Source organism: Perca flavescens, chromosome 10 (assembly GCF_004354835.1).
Source record: "Perca flavescens isolate YP-PL-M2 chromosome 10, PFLA_1.0, whole genome shotgun sequence".
Classification (NCBI taxonomy): domain Eukaryota; kingdom Metazoa; phylum Chordata; class Actinopteri; order Perciformes; family Percidae; genus Perca; species Perca flavescens.
The window spans coordinates 15,531,751-15,551,231 of record NC_041340.1 but is presented as its reverse complement, the minus strand read 5'-3'; the positions used below and the strand labels follow the sequence as shown (position 1 = coordinate 15,551,231).

Here is a 19,481-nt window from a genome sequence, read left to right as displayed (position 1 = left end):
ACACTCATGCCCTATAAGCTTGAAAAAAAAGCATTTTAAAAGTTTACTTCTATAACAACAGCAACTGTGGGTTGCTTGAATTTGTGACAATGCATTCCCATGGCAGAAAGTTTTCACAGTGGAAAAAATGATCAAAACATAATAACATTTAAGAAAAGCTTTCATAACACTCCTGCAGGATAATCCACTTCTTCTCTGTCTTCAGCTGCCGAACTGTGTTAGGGCAATATTTACGTAATTTGGACGCTTTACGTTCTGATCCTTGCGTGTTATGTTCATTTTGCACTACATGTTTTAATAAATTAATAAGAAAATATTCAGTACATTTCATTTGTTAAGTATTTAATTCTCACAGGTGTACATACAAAAATAGGCTTTACTATGTGGTTATTCAATATAGACTATTTATTTATTGAATTACCAGAAAACATGCTATATTGTGATATATATTGTTACCGATATATGAAATGTCCTACTGTATATCTGGATAGAAGATTTTGGCCATATCGTCCAGACCTACTAAATACTGGCAGGGCTTGAGGAGGCCAATAAAGCCACACTAAAGCAGTGTATTTACTAATTTCTTGGAAAAACAATGTCTGGAACACACTGAGAACACAGATGGACAATGGAAAAGTGGATTATATGGAATTTTTTGCCCTAAAAACTTCCTCCCTAAAAAAGCTGACCACTGCTGCAGTTTTTTGTGATGGCCCAAACTATATACAGCCATGTTTAATAGTTTTACTGTTTCACAGCTGTGATGGATTCAAGCCAACTGTAAAGTCTAGAAGGAATCAGTGTTTGATACCCAAATCTATCAAGGTTTTGGGTGAAGAAAGACTTTGAAGCACATATAGACTATATTCTGTGTGGTTGAAATGTCCGGAACCAAACAGTCATCAAAATGTGCTATATAGGGTCATTCTGCACATGCCCAGTTACATGCCATTCTTGTCAGTTTTTGAAGCATATAATTTGTGTGCTTGCTGTTGTTGTTTCACGTACACGTAGCTGGGGATGTTAAAGGTATATGTATTTTCTTTGGACGTTTCTGGGCATCAGCTATTGGGCACCGGGTGTGTAGCCCCATGTATGTGCAAGCATGCATCCAAGAGGAAGCTACAAAAATGTCAGCAACAGTGCTAAAAAAAATGCAAAAATAGCAAGGCGAAACACCAAGCGGAAACAGCTTGTTCCAAACCGAGAGGGAATCTGGGGTTGGCTTTCACTTTTGCTGCCGTATGTGATGCTGCAGGTGGTAAACTGGGTTTTCTGGCAACCCCGGTCAGGGGACGTGCGCTTCTGGGGTGTCGTTGAGCCAGGGGGAGGAGGGGCCAACTTTGAATGACGTGTTTACAAACAGTAAGTGGCAATTCCTGCATAGTATCCCTTTCAAAATGTCAAGGAGTGAACGGGAGAGTGAAAGGCAGTAAGATAGTAAACTAACAGGTAGCTTATCCCTGCTGACCACATGTGTTAAGCCTGACTACTATAGCAGTAGGAAGTCCTAGCTTTTATTTTGAAGATTCAGTGTTTTAACCCGAACATCAGACTGTTTAAAAGCAAACATTCAGAGGCAGGGGTTGTGTGAGCTAGTATAGACCTAATGGCTTTCCCATCTGCTGTGTCTGGGTAGTGTGAGGCTGGCAAGGGGCCCAGTGCTCCTTCATGTCATCTAATACACTACATGGAGGGAGAGGGAGAGCAGTCAGATAATTTTAGCTTATTCTAAAGACATTACTAGAGACAAAGTGTGAGTGTGTGCATGTCTGACTGAATCTATGATCATAGTATTTAAAGACTTTGTGCGTGTGTGTACTGTATGCACATGTTGGCGTGTATATAAATAAACATTTGCATGCAGATGCGTTGTAGCATGAATATTGTAACACGAATGAAGTCACAGCGTGTGGTAACACGCAGAATAATCTAAATACGCTCATTCTCAGTCAAGGCACAGCATCACCTTTCAGATTACTACAAATGAATAGTAACTCCTATCAAAACAGGACAACGGGATTTCAAGTAATCATCATTTCAGTGATATCTGAGATTTCACATTCAGTGCAAAAGAACATTTTACATTTGAACAGAGGTGGGTAGAGTAGCCAAAAATTGTACTCAAGTAAAAATACTGTTACTTCAGAATAATATGACTCAAGTAAAAATAAAAAGTAGTCATCCAAATAATTACTTGAGTAAAAAAGTGATTGGTGAAAAAACTACTCAAGTACTGAGTAACTGTTGAGTAATGTCTGATTTATTTTTTAACACAAGCATTCAATCAGACAGACAAAAATACAAAATAATCATCTTTAGGCAAATTATAGTTCATTCATCAATAAAATAAATCAAAATTAATTAATTAATTGCAAAATAGCTTAAATTAAAATAATCCAGTTAAATTCAAGTACTTAAAAAGGGGGGAGATAAAAAACAATGACATGTAGAATACAGAATACGGAAAAAAAAGAAAAGTAATGAGCTCATTGTAGCCTAATGTAGTGGAGTAAGAGTACAGTTTCTTCTTCACAAATCTACTCAAGTAAAAGTAAAAAGTATAGTGATTTAAAACTACTCCTAGAAGTATAATTTTATCAAAAACTTACTCAAGTAAATGTAACGGAGTAAATGTAACTCATTACTACCCACCTCTGCATTTAAATGTTGAGGAGAAGTTTGAAGAGAGTTTTATAGACACTCAACGTGAATTGCCCTTTTATGACAGTAAACTGTGTGTAAAGGGATAAGGCTAAAGCCAGGTAGCAGGGTTTTTTCACAAGATAACATGCAGAAATGATCACATGTGAGCATCCACTCACTGTACACTGCTGTCTGATTATCGTGCATGCGTATGTACAGGATAGAGTGTACATGGCAGAGGCCCATGCATGTGGTCTAGCAAGGTTATTTCATGTGACTCCGCTGGCTGGAGGGTTTCTCTCTGCATCTCTCTCGCTCTCCTCTCGCTTCTCTCCATCTTTCCCACTTTGAAGTGTGCTGTGCTGTAGGATGCTGTCTGAGCCAGCAGCAGTCTGAATGCTGATGAATGTCTGCACAGATAACCTGCGACTGATCTCACTGTCTGACTCCCCTCAAATGTAACCCTTGTGTAGCCAGGCAAGTTTAAAAAAAAAAGAAATACATACTTATTTGCAGCATTAGCCTGGTGACTAGGGGGTAACACACATTTACGTAGCACTTGGGAGCTGTGCAGAACAACACAAAGTGCAGTTTTGGCAAATGAGTAGCTGCAGTTAGGGACTGATGTCTCATTCAAGTGAATTACAATGATAGTCTATTGACTGAGAAGAATCATCACTTAGGTTACCCTGTCCAAAGATTTAAAGGCTTCAGTAATAAGCCCACTTCTGCAACCCTCAGAAAACTCTTCTCATTGTCATCACCTTTCCAATCTGTTCACCCCACTTATTTTTCATCACTTCAAACTACTTCTAACAGCACATTAGTACTCCCTTTTTAGAAAGGGTTTAAATCTCTCTGCCTGTCTTCTTCCCTCCTATCACTTCCACTTCAACTTACTCTCTTAACATTGGACTGAAAATAACATGACGCCACAACTCCTCTTCCTCCCTTAGCGACACTTAGATATCATGTTGTCAAATTTTATGTCGCTCTGCTGGCCAACGAGCTTGTCATTTCCTGGGCCAGAAGTTTTACAGTGGCCCATCTAATAACTGCTGAGTAAAATTAAATTGTAGTAAAATTTTAACACCAAAATAATGCATGAAGAGAAACATGCATAAAGCTATTCAATTAGATAGGTTTCTTCAAATTATATCAAAATTCTGTCATTCTATAAACACTGGATATGCCTTAACTTGTAGAAAAGAGCCTCTGAGACTTGTGTCAATACACTTACATGCACGCACGCACACACACACACACACACACACACACACGCACATGTGGGCATGCACACACACACACACACACACACACACACACACACACACACACACACACACACTCATCCCCCCATCACCTCACTCCTGTGTTACCCCATCTCACCCCTCTATATTTCCTTCTGGGATTCTCTCATGTTCAAGCTTCACTGACTTGTCCTCATGTTTTGCACGCTGCTTGATCCGCACACATTCATCAGGTTGTCACCTGCCTCCCTGTGACATCACTCCACATGATTGTTGCCCAGACTGTAAGCGTTTTTCTAATCATGTATGTGCCTGTGTAGATTTGAATGCTTTGCGTGTGCACATCCAACGCAATGCCTGTCAACAGTGCATGGTGGAGCAACAGAGGAAATGTAAGCAGCTTTAGCAGTCCATGATGTTGTCATCTCTTCTCAGCTGAGCTCCCAAAATAACAGGCCCTCTGGGTACAGACTGGCAGAGCTGAGAAGGGGGCAGTCAACAGAAAGACCCAGAACAACCCGGTCCACATTAGACCAGATCAGACTAGCCCAGTTACTCAGTCCACTTAAGCTCAAACAATTTAACCTTGCAAGGCAAAAATTATTCCTGCGGACTGTGCCTTTACACGGTATGACGATTCTCATCTCTGCTGCAGAAACCTGCATCCCCAGCACATTTTATAAAGGCCTGAGTGCAGCAGGCAATTTCCCATGAAGCGCTGCATTTTGAGGGCTCACATGTTGGCAATTGACTTAAAAGTGCGTGCTCTCTGCTTGAACCTAGTGTGGCTGGTGAGGTGGACGTGGTACTGGTAGCAGGGGAGGTAGGATTAACGTGTCACACACACAAACTTCAACTAGGCCCCATTAAGTGGCTAAGTGTGTCGGAAAAGGAGGGCCTTACACTTCCACTGAGACAGCAGACACAGAAAAGTGTTTAAGTCTCCTCACTGCCCCCCTTTTTTCTATCTAGGTCATAATGTAGGCTGTAGGCTAGTCTATGTATATTCTAAGCATGGTAACACACACACAGCATGCATGCCTGTAAATGGGGGGGATCGGCCTGGAGTGCCCCACTCTCTCTGTGACACCAGCTTATGTGATGTAGCACATGAGAGCTTGTATTTAATGTTGTGTGCGGTTGAGGACCTATATGACTATATATGGTTTGTTATTTTCGAACGTCTTTGTCGCCTCTGATGCAGCACTGTAGGAGTGTGTGGATGAGCTCATTCTCACCTGTAAAATGTTCGCTGAATTATTCATGACAGAGTGCTAAACTGGTTGGAGCTGACAATAAGCTATTTCTGGAAAGTCACATTTGAATATTATGTATATATATATATATATATATATATATATATATATATATAAGAAATCTCAAATATGTTACCATGTTTTTTGTGTCCTTTGTTCTTTATTTAACAAATGTAAAACACATTTGATTGCGATCTTAAGCAGGAGGACAAGACATTTCAAGGGTTTGAAAAAAGTATTTGCATGTTTTAATGCTGCCTCTATTAGTGAATCTAGTCCCTGGTGTGCAGAGATAGCCTGCACATATCTATTCCATCCCTGCTGAAGAGAGTGAAAAATACATACTGAAAGTGAGATAAAGCAATTAATGCAATTCCAACTGTTCTATGTATAGTTGTCGTGCACAAAGGCACTGATTGTGATTGCTGTTTTACTGACAGGCTTAAGGGACTTATTTATGTATATTGCCAAAAACATTTTCCTTCCATTTTAAAATGGCAAATAGTCACAATTCATTAAATAAAAATATTTTAAAATAATGTTTAGGGTCCCAGATGGCACAGCAGCACTCTGGTAGAGGTTAAATTCACATTAGAATAGTTACTAGCTTGGCACCCTATCAAACGCAATTACAACACGTAGCAGTCTGCATCTTACCCTGATCTGACAGAGGGACTTATAGTAACAGTGAGACAACGACTGCAGTGCAGGGGGATTTAGATATTCCAAATTGAGACAAAAGGGAGAAACAAGGTAAATACATAGTATAAACTGTAATACAAAATATTATCCAGTGCATAAAGCTGTGCTTTTGATATTTTTCAACATCAGCACCACATACACTATGTGTCTTTTTTGCCTCTATACATTAACACTTTCGCAAGGTCAGAAGCCAAATTGCAGCAATCTCTTCAACTCACATATTCCCTCTGGCCTGTAGTAAAGTCAGCTGTGTGGGTGCCACCAGTCAAAATCCCCCATCCATTTAAGTTGTCAAACCCAAGGTTGTAGTCAGTTGTTGTACGACAGAATCAGATTTATTTAATTTAAGGAATTGATTGGTTGCTAAACTGTCATCGTGCTCTTAGCCTTGGAGTGCCATGTTCACAGTTTTGCTCCTACAGAGTGTCATTACACCTGTTTACGGCACAGGTCAGGGGGCAGGCACTGAGTAGGTCTGAAGGCATGCCGGGGATGAGGAGAATGATGCTGGATGGAGTGATGTGGTGTTGATTGCTCCTGTGTTTTTTGCCTTACCTGATTATGATGCTGACACCTGAGGTGCCGGGGTGTGACAGGTGGAGGGATAAAGAGCGTTCTCGCCTCGACATTAAAGGAATAAGGTCCTTGTGGTTACACATAGCCTGACTGTGCTATATTTAGCCCTCTTTTACAGCCAAATGTCATCTGTTTGTAAGAAACATAACCTTTTTGAAAAATTTTAAATATTGTTTGTTTAAATAACAAATGTGAATTTGCTATTGGTGCAGTAAATGGAACGATGGTACTTTTAGATGAATATTTTATGTATTTTGCATCTTCCTCAGAAAGGTGCGATCCTGAAAGACACTTCCCATCAAGTCTAGCTGCTTTACCCACAATCCCCTGTGGATAGTGAAACTGCAGGCCAGCAGAAGCAAAGGTCATGAAAAACCACTGCTGCTCCCTTTGTTGATTAGTTTTCCTAACCTACATTATTAAACCTTGCTGTTAAGCCTACTCTGTTATGTGGTAGATGTTATATCATACTACGTAGTAACAATCCACTTTAACTCCAATTCCCTTTGGTAACTTTCAGATTTTTCTAGTGAAAGGCTGGTGACTGACATTGCAAACTAGACAGAAGCACACAAGAAGCTCACTGCGTAGAATGGCTACTTGACCGTAATGGCTTTTTGACATACCCTGGTAATCAGAGTTATGACGGAAAAGTTCGGTAAGGGAATTGTGCAGGACCGTAGGTGCTTTATGTACGGAACTATGGTCCCTCTGGGTTTTATGGCCTCAAGCCATAATAGAGTGTTTGTGGTTAGGTCATATAAAGGACAAAGGCTAGTCCAGCCTGCATTCGATGGAAACCTGATGGAGTGTGGAGAGAGCACCAGTTGTAAGTCTGTGAGCATGATGGGTACAGTTGTAAGCTCCTCCATATATGTCGCCAGTGGTAGCATGTTCGTACTTGCTGGTTAAGGTCTACTGCTCTGACATTAATAAGTGCTGTGATGTTTGTGCCCTCAGCCATTACTGTTTTTAACTAGCCTGGGCACACTGTCACAGACTTGTGTTGTGTTGTTCTTGTTCATACCCTGTTTCTGAGTGTTACTTAAGTGTTTGATTGTGTACAGACTGTGAAAGAAAATGTCCTCTCTAGAGTGCAAGTGTGAATGTTCAGTAAAACCTTGACATAGGTAACAGCAGAAAAAACAACAACCTCCAACCAAAACAATGGATCCATGACCCCAGATTGCTGGCAAACAGCTGTGATTTGAAAGAAACACCTGGCCTTTTAGCTCTCCTTTTTAATTCTGTCATTTAGAATAAGAAAACAACTGAAATATAATTTGGGGCACTGGTGGACTGCAGCCATCATTTTGATCAATAATGACACAGTATATGCCTGTAGTGAAGAGGACTTCCTGTCTGTAACAATTTAGAAATCCACACAAGACAAATTTGAGCTTTGAGGTTTCAAATGTGCTATCTTATGTAATTCATGAAAAAAAAAATAAACATTTTAAAGGGGCACTCCACTGATTTTCATATACAGTTTAGTTTACTCGTTACGAGGAGTACTACTTGGCTTGTGATAACAGTTGTCTTTCTGTATCTATGTAAAATGCAAAGACTATCGAGGTGGTCCTCGAAGCCTTCACAAAAAAGGAGGCATAGTCTGATCATGATGGATCTGGAGATGATATTGACTTCCAGTGATCTGCATCATGTGCCATGGATGAGGTCATATTCTGGCTGTGATTCAAGACAAGAGCTGCTGCTATCGATCATCACGTCATGTGAGCCATGCTGCATGATTTCAAATGCTGCACTCGTTAATGTGTTTGCATGCTGTAATATTATGAAGCACTGAGAATATTGGGTTTATTATTAGTATCTCTTCATCTCAGTTGAATAGGACATCTGGCCCTATAGCAATACGACTATAATAACATGAGAAAATGGATGCTGTATCACGAATCTCTTTCTCAGTGCCATTTTATTTGGTCTAGTGCAGCAGTGTGGCATTTTCTTTCCAGTGTGCTGCTTGGGTTTGTGTTATAAACAAAAGGGCATGGCTATTATTACAAACTGACCTATAAAACTGACAAATGGGTGCAAAGATACATAAGATCTGTGCTATTAGTTTATAATTGTAAAGTGTGATTTTTTTTAGACTGGGCAGTAATTATCAGTGTTTAGTAAAAAGCGAGGAAGCAGTAGGATTTTTTCAGTATTGTTAGTTTTAGCATGAACTGTAGGCCTTTATGTGCTTATTAACATTTGAGCATCAATACAATTTATGCTGTCATTGCAATCTATTGCAAATAACATCTATAACAAAAATGCACTTTGCAGTGATTGAGCCAAAGCCAGCCTTGCGTGCTGTAAATAGCCATTTGCTGCATATATATGGCCATGAAATATTTAACATAGTAACATAGCAGTTAACAAGGGTTTTTACTGCAGAGGAGCAGTAGACAAACGTCTTTTATTTGTTTGCTGAAGTGACGCCTATGATTTGTTTGGCTCAGAAGAACAGTGCAAAATCCAAGATAGCAGTATAGACAAGAACATACACACTTTGCTCATGTTGACAGCATGGATCCTGATGTGCATATTGATTCACCACTGCTTGTTTTGAATGCTGGGTGGCTGCGTTTGGAAGAGAATCAACTCTGACATGAATCAGCAGGTGAAGCCCACTCACAATTTACTCAACAATGTAGGCATTAGAGCAGATAAGTATGATGTAGCAATTAATGCTTAATTATTACAATTGTTCCTCATTAAACAGGTATCGACAACACTAATAGCCCGTATCCCATGGGAAATACTGCCTCATTTGATATATTTCTGTAACATTGCAGTGTTTCTACTCCAGCCATTCTGTAGCGTTTCTCCTTTCAAGCCGTGGGTGTTGTCATGGTAATTATCTGCAACATTGTGAAGCAGTTTAGTGTTTTGTGGCCTTGGCTCCTGCTCGTCAGTGTTGGCTGTTCATATAAACACAAATACAAACACCCAAACAGCTGTGGCAACATTAATGAGGGAAGAACACAATAATCTCTCTGTGCAGGTGGAAGAGAATGCAACTACTTTCAGTGATTTATTCATCCATCAGCAATCCATCAAAGAATGAATAAATGAATGAAATCAATTATGTCACAAAAACATGAAATTTGAGGTTAACCTGAGACAGAGCATTTTGGTGTGGTTCACCAGCTGCTCGACTGGCCTCGCAGTGTAGACTGTTCTGGAATAGTGTGGCAGGGTAACGAGCGGTTTTCAGTTACAGACACATTTTCACACGGGGATCATCCACAACTGGCCCTTTCCTTCATCTCACACTGTCCCTCCCCGAAGGTGTCGTTCACTCGCACAACACCCATAAATATTTCTCTTACCAGGTGTTAACGATTAAGTTGTGTTGTGTTAAAGATCGTTGCTGGGACAACCTGAAACCCCCACTAATGTAGTTATATTTTTCTGGGCCTCATTATATCACCAGCTTTTACAGTGTTTTGAGCTAGGGTTTAAGCAAATTTTCTTCATGTTAAGGGTTAGGGTTAAAGGGGCACACTTGATTCACTTGATAGCAAAGCCATTTCCACTGTAAACCTTCGGCTCACCTTGATCGATGCTTTCTGTCTGTCTGTCAGTTAAAGAACATTAACCAATCTGATCTCACAGAATTCTGTTAAATGAACACGGCCCCTTAACTCAAAATCTGTGGCAATTTCACAGAATCGCCGAAAATTCCATGATGGGCCTACGGAAGAATTCCGTGAAATGAACACGGCCCCTTAAGTTAAGCAAAAGGTCGTGGGTGGGCTTACGTTTCCATCCACATGGGATGGTTGGGTTTAGGAAAAGGATAAAGCGACGTTTGGGTTCAGGAAACGGGACACGAACCCCGGTCTCCTGGGTGAGAGTCCTGTGTTGTTTGACGCATCCAGCACCCCAACCAACCTCCCTACGCGGATTTTCGGCCTTTCATACTACTCGCTACCGTAGTCGCTCTTAATGCTACGTCGTCTTCTCATTGACTTTACATTGGCATTGTTTTCTGTGGTGGCCACGCAGAATTTTCACACATTCCATTCCACCACCACGTAATGCAGTGTTAACAGTTTGTGATCATTTCATGGAATTCTGTGAGACCAGGCTGCAATAACACGATTATTGCCCGATAGTTGTCTCCTCTTCAGTAAGAATCGAAACAGAGTTACCTGGATGTTAGTCCAGTTTTACGAGTATGTGTGTTGCCCAATGTAACAAACTAAATTAAGGAACGTAAACATACTTACAATCCAGCCGTCTAGTGTTGCAGTAGTGCTATCAACGGGTGAAATCAGATGCTGAACTATAAATCAAAACACCTACAGCATGCGTATCTATTGCGGGAGTCCTGTTAATCTCTTGGATCATTATAAATCCATATTTATATATATAATTGATGGGATTTGTCATACAGTTACAGGAAACTGTAATATGGCACAGTCTATACTGTTCTTAAAGACGGACTGAAAAATAATGCTATTTTCAGACACTGTTTGACTCGCCTCTTTTTAGAAATGTCTGGATGCCAGTAATTCCTGGTGAAATGTTGTCAACAAAAACTACCAGGACCCTGGTTTGTCACCTGTTGCTACTGCAAGTGCTCGTAAATACCAGGAAGGGTGTAGATTTTCATTTACCACTTGTTGTGTGTGTGTTGTCGGGTGTCAGTGTATGGGGAGTGTGGGTGGGTTGATAATGCTGAGTAAAGCAGCTGTCTTAAGCAGTTTCTGTGTAATTGTAATCCCTCTGATCAGGCGCTCTGTAAACACCAGATAGTAAACCTAGCCTGGAGCTTGACTCAGCGTTTGACATACACACATGCGCACTCTTATTTTTCTTCTCTTCCTCTCTTTTTCATAAACACTTACTCACATGCCAGTACAAAGACACTTATAGATGCGTGCATGCACACAGCCACATCTTTTTCCTTTTGTGGAGCTCTCATATGTGAATTACAGGGTATAATAATTGAAGAAATGAGTGGCCACTAACAGCCCTTGTGTTTTTGATTCGTCACCATCTGCAGGGCTGAACATGATGACCCCCTCATCCATTGCAAAGATGGTACCCCTTGCCCTATGTATGCTTATGAAGTATGATTCTTGTAAATCTCACACTCGGAATTAAAGTGAGAAGGAGAGAGAACTCTACTCTATGGAACAATTTGAAATCCTTCAAGTGCAGTAAGACTGATGGAATGGATTCTTGCTTTATCGCTCTTGGATTTCAGTTTTTATCACGCCAGAAGCTTCTGCTGAGATACCCTCCCTCCCTTTATCTGCTTTCTCTCTCTCCCACTCGCTCTCTCTCGACACGTAAGCACTGAGTGGCGGATGGAAATGTTAGCTAAACTTGCTTTGCCTGTGTAAGGCATTTATAAAAGATACACAGCTACATGTCTGGATGGCCCGACTGCATAATTCATATCTTGGTGTAGAGCTAAATCCTCTCTCCATCTCCCTCTGCTGTACTCCCCAACTATGTAATGGGTTCTGTGTAGTCATAAAATGCTGGTAGCATCAACTAATGCCCACCCTACCTCCTACACACACACACACACACACACACACACACACACTCACATACACAGCTATGGAGTCAGAACCAGAACTGCACTCAACTCTTTGTAGCCATACTTTATTTATCACACCGTCCTTCCGTTGAAACATTTGTTTGCTTTTAAGGTTTTAAGTTAAACATTCCGCTTTGCATTTGATAAACTAGAGGGACAATGCAGTTTATATTTTGAGCACTCTCTTATCCCATTCGCTATTATCCCCTTTTTACCAGTTGTATTTGTAGTTTCTCTACAGTCATGCCTGCATAAAAGCAGCTAGTGACACACTTTTTAGATATATCGTCAAAAATGTATGAAGAAGGCTACGGAATTCATCAGGCGCTACTGTCTATGCACCCTTTAAGAGGATTGCTTAATTTATTTGCTTGTTGTTCCACACTCATTCTAGGTTGACACATTATCAATTACAGTTTTTTTTCGATTGCTAAACGACAGTGGGCACAACTGGAGTCACATGTGCAAAACTCTAACTACAGTCTGCACAGCAGCAGTTCATGTGGACCAAACTCTAGTTTGTTTTTCATTGCTTGAACACAGTTTTCAAAACTCTACACACTTATCCCATGACTTTAACCACAACATGCACAACACTGTAGATTTACAGCACTTTGTTCAAATGCTAACACACTGCTGTCAAAACTGTTAACCACACATTCAAAACTGAATATATTTCAGTCTGGTGCCTATCAAACACTGCTGATTGCAATTTTAGCTGAAAGCCTAAGCAGGTGTCTTGTTTTAGACTAGTTAGTGAACATATACGGTATTTATACAGAGAAAGCTCAGAAAGCCTTTTTTTGTATACAAACACCAAATAAGAATTATACACTATACCGTTTGAGAAAAACAGGTAAAAGAGCAAAGATACCAACATGTCCAGGTAAAATGTCTGAGGTTATGTACACAGCTATAAAAAAAGTGAAAAACACTATATCTTTACAATAGTAAAACTGTGTTCTTACTGTTTTTCAGAAAGTAATGGCAGTGTAAGCAATAGAAACACCACATTCATTTGTATTTAGAGATGATGCAGACATCCAATGTGATGAAGAAAACTTGCCACATGATGCTGGAGCGATGCAGGATTAGTTTTTTTCCCCCCAGTAATTCCATAAATTACTAGAGACAAAATACTTTATTGAAGAAAACTGCTGATTTTCATTCCTTCTTTTTTACCTTATGTAAAAATTGGTATGCTATACGATCTATATTTTTTCCTTGAATAAACTGTTGAGTAGTGTCAAGTCACTCAAATTGTTCAAACTGTAAAGATGAAAAAGTTTGTAATTTCTGTATTGGTGATTGACGCTAGTGTTTTTACTCTGTGTTCTGAGTGACAGTGTGTGTTATCTCAGTGAGGCTTGTGCACAGTGTTTGGCTGCACTGAGCCTGTTTTGCAGGTGATGTGAACTGTTTAGCTCAGGTGACTGTTGGTAATGCAGACTGTAGTTTGAGTTTTGCACATGTGACTCCAGTTGTGCCCACTGTTGTTTAGCAATCGGAAAAAACTGTAACATCTAGAGCTATTATCTGCAGCCAGAAATAAGTAGAAAGGTGAGGTCCATGCCCTGAAGTTGGTGGTGTACAGGCTTGTGCCCGCATGTGTTTGGACAGCGTTTGCTTGAGTGAATTAGTGTTAAGATGGGGAGAGTGCCACTTGGGATAAGACCAGTGCAGTCTACATGTCTCACGGGGGACTCATGGGGAAAGGCAGACACAAACACCAACACGTTAGCCAGAGATTATGCTACACAAACCGTACACAGATAGACACAAATGTATGCATGTGAACATGTTAATGTACACAAACTAAATATACCTCGCAAGAAACTCACAGTTCAATCAAAATGGCAACATTATAATTTGCATCTTAACCCCAAGCCCAGCAGAACACCGAGGTGTTTAGTTTTAAGCAAAACAGGTTTACCAGGCAGTTAGTGAAACTTGTAACCAGGTTTTTACAGTCTAAATCTCTATGAAGAATCTCTCCTCCTTCCATATCAGAAATGACATCAGTTCCAGTAACATGGAGCTAATCCATTAAAATGTCATGGTTGAATGTTTAGTTGTGATGACTACAAGCTACAGGTCATGACATTGTAAAATCTAGATTGTGGCTTTGTGTACACAGTGAACACACACACACACACACACACACACACACACACACGCCCGAGGCCCCTTGGGCAGATGGACTCCCCAGCCAAGCCCGCCTAAACACATTGCAGTTTGCATTGTGATATTTGTTATACAAGCTTATTGGAAACACTGCACACATGCACACACATTTGTGTGAGTCTTTTCTGAGAAACATGAAAGGCAAGATGTTCAGAGACCATGACCTCACCAAAAAGAGTGAGGCGATTTTTGATAAGTCATTGCTGTCGTGCTGTGACGTGGGTGTCACGTGCCACATCTCTGGTTTGATTCTCTTCAAAGTGACAGAGCTCACAGAACAGGTTGTTATTTTCACAGTGCTGCTGGCAGACTGTCCTCAGACATTGTGTATTTGCACAGGGTGACAAAGTGAGACAGTCACCTTTTCTGTGGACATCTTCTTTTGGGCACTGAAAGATTCATGCATAAAAAAAGTCATGAGTTTGATAGAAACCACCACTGCAAAACATTGAAGGCAAAAATCTGACTGGTTATCTGATGTTTCAACACAGAACAGTAGAAAGGTGGAACAGGGGAACATAGTGGGTCTGGATGTGTGTCCAACTCTACTTAGAGAGTCAAAACCAAACACACAAACCATAACGAGGGTCCTGTTTAGTAAAATGTAATAGATGCTATACAGTCACCATTGCACAACTATTCTGGCATTACTATCCCGCCACGGCACCACCCTTCATTGTCCCAGCGAATCTGCTTTCTTCTGGTTTGTCATTTGCGTACAGTATGTGTGTGCGTGTGTTTAGGAGAGTGTGTTGAGCACATGATAGGTGAACAGCTGGGATGACTTGGCTGATATAGTAAGACATGTACAGGCTAGGGAACAGCTGCGAGTGAACAGGATCCGTCCGGTGTAAGACCACAAGACTTGGAAAATATTTTTAAATTCATATTCTAAATAGTGGGCTACAGTGACAATGATGCACCCAGTGTATTTTTGTTTGCTCAATGAGACACATTTAACTTGTGTTAGTTTAATAACTTGGCAACTGCTGCAGACAGGGTCTTCTAAATCTGCCAAAACAAAAATCACTACATAATCTCTATTTCTAGTTTAGCCAAACTTTCCAAAGTACAGCATGCATCTATTTATACAGCTTTCTGGGTCAGATTAACTGTGTTTCTGGGTTGTTTTCAAGACCTTGTTTGACATCAGCAAATTTTCCATTACAGTTTTGTAAAATTTTGTAAAATGTATGCAGGGTTAGCATCTTCATATAAAGTATAAAGAGTTCTGCGAAAGTTGTGGTATGACTAGTGACATTTAAATAGAATTAGTCAACATCATTACTTTAAAGTGACTGCACATGCAAGGAGCACAAAAAAAAAATGTGTCTGATTGGTGAACCATCCTGTCACTTAAGTTCAGAAGGACTGTCTCCGACAAGGACTGTTGTTGTGGAATAACCTTGTTTGTTCCAGTTCAGCTCGTCTCTTGCTGTGGTTTCGATCACAAAGCATAACAAATGCCTGGATGTTTTCCCAGCTAGACACAAGCAAAACAACTAAGGGATGTGTGTGTGTGTGTGTGTGTGTGTGTGTGTGTGTGTGTGTGTGTGTGTGTGTGTGTGTGTGTGTGTGTGTGTGGATTTTGTCCCTCTTAAAATGCATCATCAGGAAACTGAGCCATCAAACACTAATCCCATATTTCTGATGATTCAGATAGCGTTGGTGTTAGCTGTTCCTAAATCTCCTCTCTCTGAATGCCTGGATTTGAATCCTTTATGTAATCCTGCATCAAGGCCAAGCTAGTTGGGACTCTTGTGTCAATTGGAATTGACAGTGTGTTCTTCACTTGTTAATATTGCAGAAGGTTTAGCCATAATACCAGCTCAATCCTTTTTACTGATGCATTTTCTATTTTATTTACTTATGCAGCAATGTAAGGAGCTGTAACTGTTCAATCCTCTCGCTCTTGTTCTCATTTTTATTTGGGCCAGTCCTCTTTGTTCCCAACTTCTCCTCTGGCAATTTTCACCTGCTGTTGTTGAACCTCTACAGTATATCAGTGAAACACAGACAGGAGCATGTTTACTTGTATAGATGAAGTAATTCATGTGATAAAAACATTATTAAAATATTCACAAAGCATCACACACTCACATTTAAAAGTTATGGGTTGCTGTGAGCTGATTTCCTCATAAATAAACTCCCTTTAAATAACTGCAAAGGAGTAATATGTGCAACATACTAAGCGGACAGGACATATCAGTCACAACACAACACAATAATTATAAAATAAACTATTTTACAGAAACACATTTTCTGCCATCCAAACTCTCATATGGAAGGGCTGAGTGAACACTAGAAACAGCTTCATTACTATTTCAACATTTAATTCTGGAGTGTTCCATCGGTTCATAAAGTCAGTGTCTATTAAATGCTTCAGAGTTTATCAAGAGTTTATTGGTTGTTCATCAAGGGTTTTATTGCTCATTGGAATTTATCTTCATCTGACAGCAAAAAAAAAAAAAAAAAAAAATTACAATCCTCTAATCAATAAGCCATGAAATTCAACATCCTTGAACAAACAGAAACTGATTCACACAAAGACTCACAACTAATGTAGAAACCTTCAGAAGAATTACAACCTATTTAGTAATTAATCAATCAGTAACCACAATTCTGATGACATAAAGGCCCGATGCTCTATTGAAATGAAACAAACACATTCATGTTTCATTCATCACAATCAATAACAAATAATCATGGTATCTTAATGTGAAGGGAACTATTATAAATCCAAACTTAAAGAATCTGATTAAAGTGTGTTTGCAGAATACATGTTATATAGGTAGCAAAATGGCCATTGATGGTGTCTAATTCAACTTAAAATCTAACTGTCTTTCATTTAACTCCTCCCACTCTTTCTTTGTAAAAAAAATGTATCTGTAACAAATGACAGGTTTTAGGACTGTTTTGTGTTTGCTGCAAATGTTCAATAAAAGTGCTGAGACTCACACTAATGCCGTTTTAAGGTCAACCTCCTTTTTTTCTGCTCCACCTCTTATTCCTGTTCTTTAAAACTGTACACATGCCTTCATGCCTCCTCTTTCCTTCTCCGCCCCCTCTCCCTCTGCTACCTTTCCATCTCTAACAAACAGGAAAGGCTGTAAATGTGCATTAATAAACTGCGAAAAGTGTCAGTGGATTTGATGCCCATCTGGGATCTGATCTGGTTGACAGAGGGCAGAGGAAGCTGATGCCCTCCATATCTGCTCTGCCAAGGACTGTGCTCTTGCAGAAACGCTTGGATCAAGTGTTGATTTACATTTTTTTTAGTAAAGTAATTAATAAAGAGGCTTGTTAGCACTTGTGAAGGTTTAGTGGTGATATGATCATTTAGTGCTTGCAATCATTACATAACTGCTGTTGGGTTGAATTTAATGATTGAATGTTTGGAATTGCTATAGCTTTTGTCTCGCTAACACAGCCCTACAGTGTTGAGACTGAGATGTGGAGTTAGAGGATGTCAGAGAGAAGGATGCTGGTAGATAATTCATTTTTTCAATGTCTGCTTCTCAAACACTGAGTCAGGACCTGTCAACCCCATATTACTTATAGCGATGGATGGATGTGGAATGGGCCTCTGCACTTAGCTGTGCATTGAGACATCAGTAAGTGCACTAAAGGTTGTGACAGAACAGAAGGTTGGGGACAGTCACTGCTGGCCCTGCTAAATAGCAAGTATACTGTTCCCATTATATTATGCTATTTATTCTGACCAGAACAAAATACATGTGTGACGTAGCCCTCAGTGGGTTAAATTAGTTGATTTGACAGTATTTGATGCTCGTCCACTCCTTTTAAATAGTCATCAGATTGCTTTTGGATCAGATCTCTACATTTTGATTGAATATTTCTATCTGATATGTTGCAGACAGTTATGGGCTTCATGATCCAGCAGCTGGGACTCTCCGTCTCTCTTGCTCTGAGCTGCAGGTCTCACACTGAGATTGCCTCCTGTTATGTAACTGGCTAGATGACAGCGCTCTTTTGGCAGAATATATTTTCTGTTTTTTTTGTTTATTTGTTATAATAACATTTTACAACAATAATTATTTTGTTTAGTTGTTATTTGTTCTGTTTATTTGTATGCTTTCATAAAGGCAGGAGCCAGTTTGATTCAATACATAGATCAACATCTTTCTAGTCTAATACCGTATCCTAGAGTTATCCATAGTGTATGTATCATTCTTTTATGGCGCGGCTAAGAATTTAGAAGAGGTGTAGCTGTGTATATGGCATATGCTTTCTTCAGCACGAAGCAACAAACGTGCTGATTGGAGCCAAGTGGAAGTCTGCTGATACTAACTGTTATTTTACTTTTTATAAAACACCACATGATCTAAAAAGGAAATGTTTGTCTTTCTGTCTTGTAGGTTTGCTAGGGAAACGTAAAGCAGAAACCAAACGACACAACTACCAAAACAAAGGCAAAGGAAACAGGAGGAGGTAGTCGACACATGCTAATCGTCTTATGCTTAAAAGAAGACAGATGTTTCCTATTAAAACTAGTGCTGTCAGTTAAACACGCTATTACCGGCATTTTAACGGCGTACATTTTTTTATCGCGAGATTAATGTTCTTTTTGGCCTAGCAAACTTTGTCGTTTTTTTCACATGCTGTTGCAACAACTAGTAACGTTAGAAAAACTACAACACCACACCGGATCTAGCTAGACCGGAAACACTTGCGAGCCGGCCAAAGAGTAGTAGGCTAACATTACGTTTTGAGTGGATGGCGAGCACGAGACGGCGAAATGGATGCCAATAAGATTCTGAATGGAAAGTTTACTTTTAAAAAGTTGCCAAATGGTTCCATTGACAAGACCAAAGTGATCTGTGTGTTTTGTCGTTGTGAACTGAGCTATCATCGCAGCACGTCCAGTCTGAAATACCACTTGATGGCCAAGCATACAGCTGATGTGAATTCTCCGCCCCCTCGTCAAAGTCAGGCAACAAAAGCACAAAGCAAGCCGATCCACTTTTCCATGTTGATAAGAGCATTAAAATGAGAAAAAATAATGGGACAAAAAGAAATCAAGGGACATTTAGAATAGATAAAAATGTGCGATTAATTGTGATTCATTGCGAGTTAACTATGACATTAATACGATTAAGTATTTTAATCGTTTGACAGCACTAATTAAAACTGAACCTCACCTAATAAAATACACTATCCGCTGGCAGAAAACCATAGCGAGATGGACAGGCAATGTGTCTTCCATCCTTACAATCTTATTGTGTGACGTTTGACAGCAAGCCCAGAGTTGACATGTACAGAACACATATGAAACAT

The 19,481-nt window shown here is 39.8% G+C and overlaps 1 protein-coding gene across 4 annotated transcripts in view; it reads left to right on the top strand.

Moving 5' to 3' along the window:
• The window catches only part of fgf13a (fibroblast growth factor 13a), a 100,454-nt gene that overhangs the window by 19,249 nt on the left and 61,724 nt on the right, over nucleotides 1-19,481 (top strand). Inside the window, exon 1 of one of the 4 annotated variants that reach the window (XM_028589798.1) lies at nucleotides 18,578-18,635. The exons of the other annotated variants lie outside the window; for them this stretch is intronic. The gene's annotated coding sequence lies outside the window, so the exon portion shown is untranslated. Of the gene's footprint in view, nucleotides 1-18,577; nucleotides 18,636-19,481 lie in introns of those variants that run through there. 4 annotated transcript variants of the gene reach the window in all.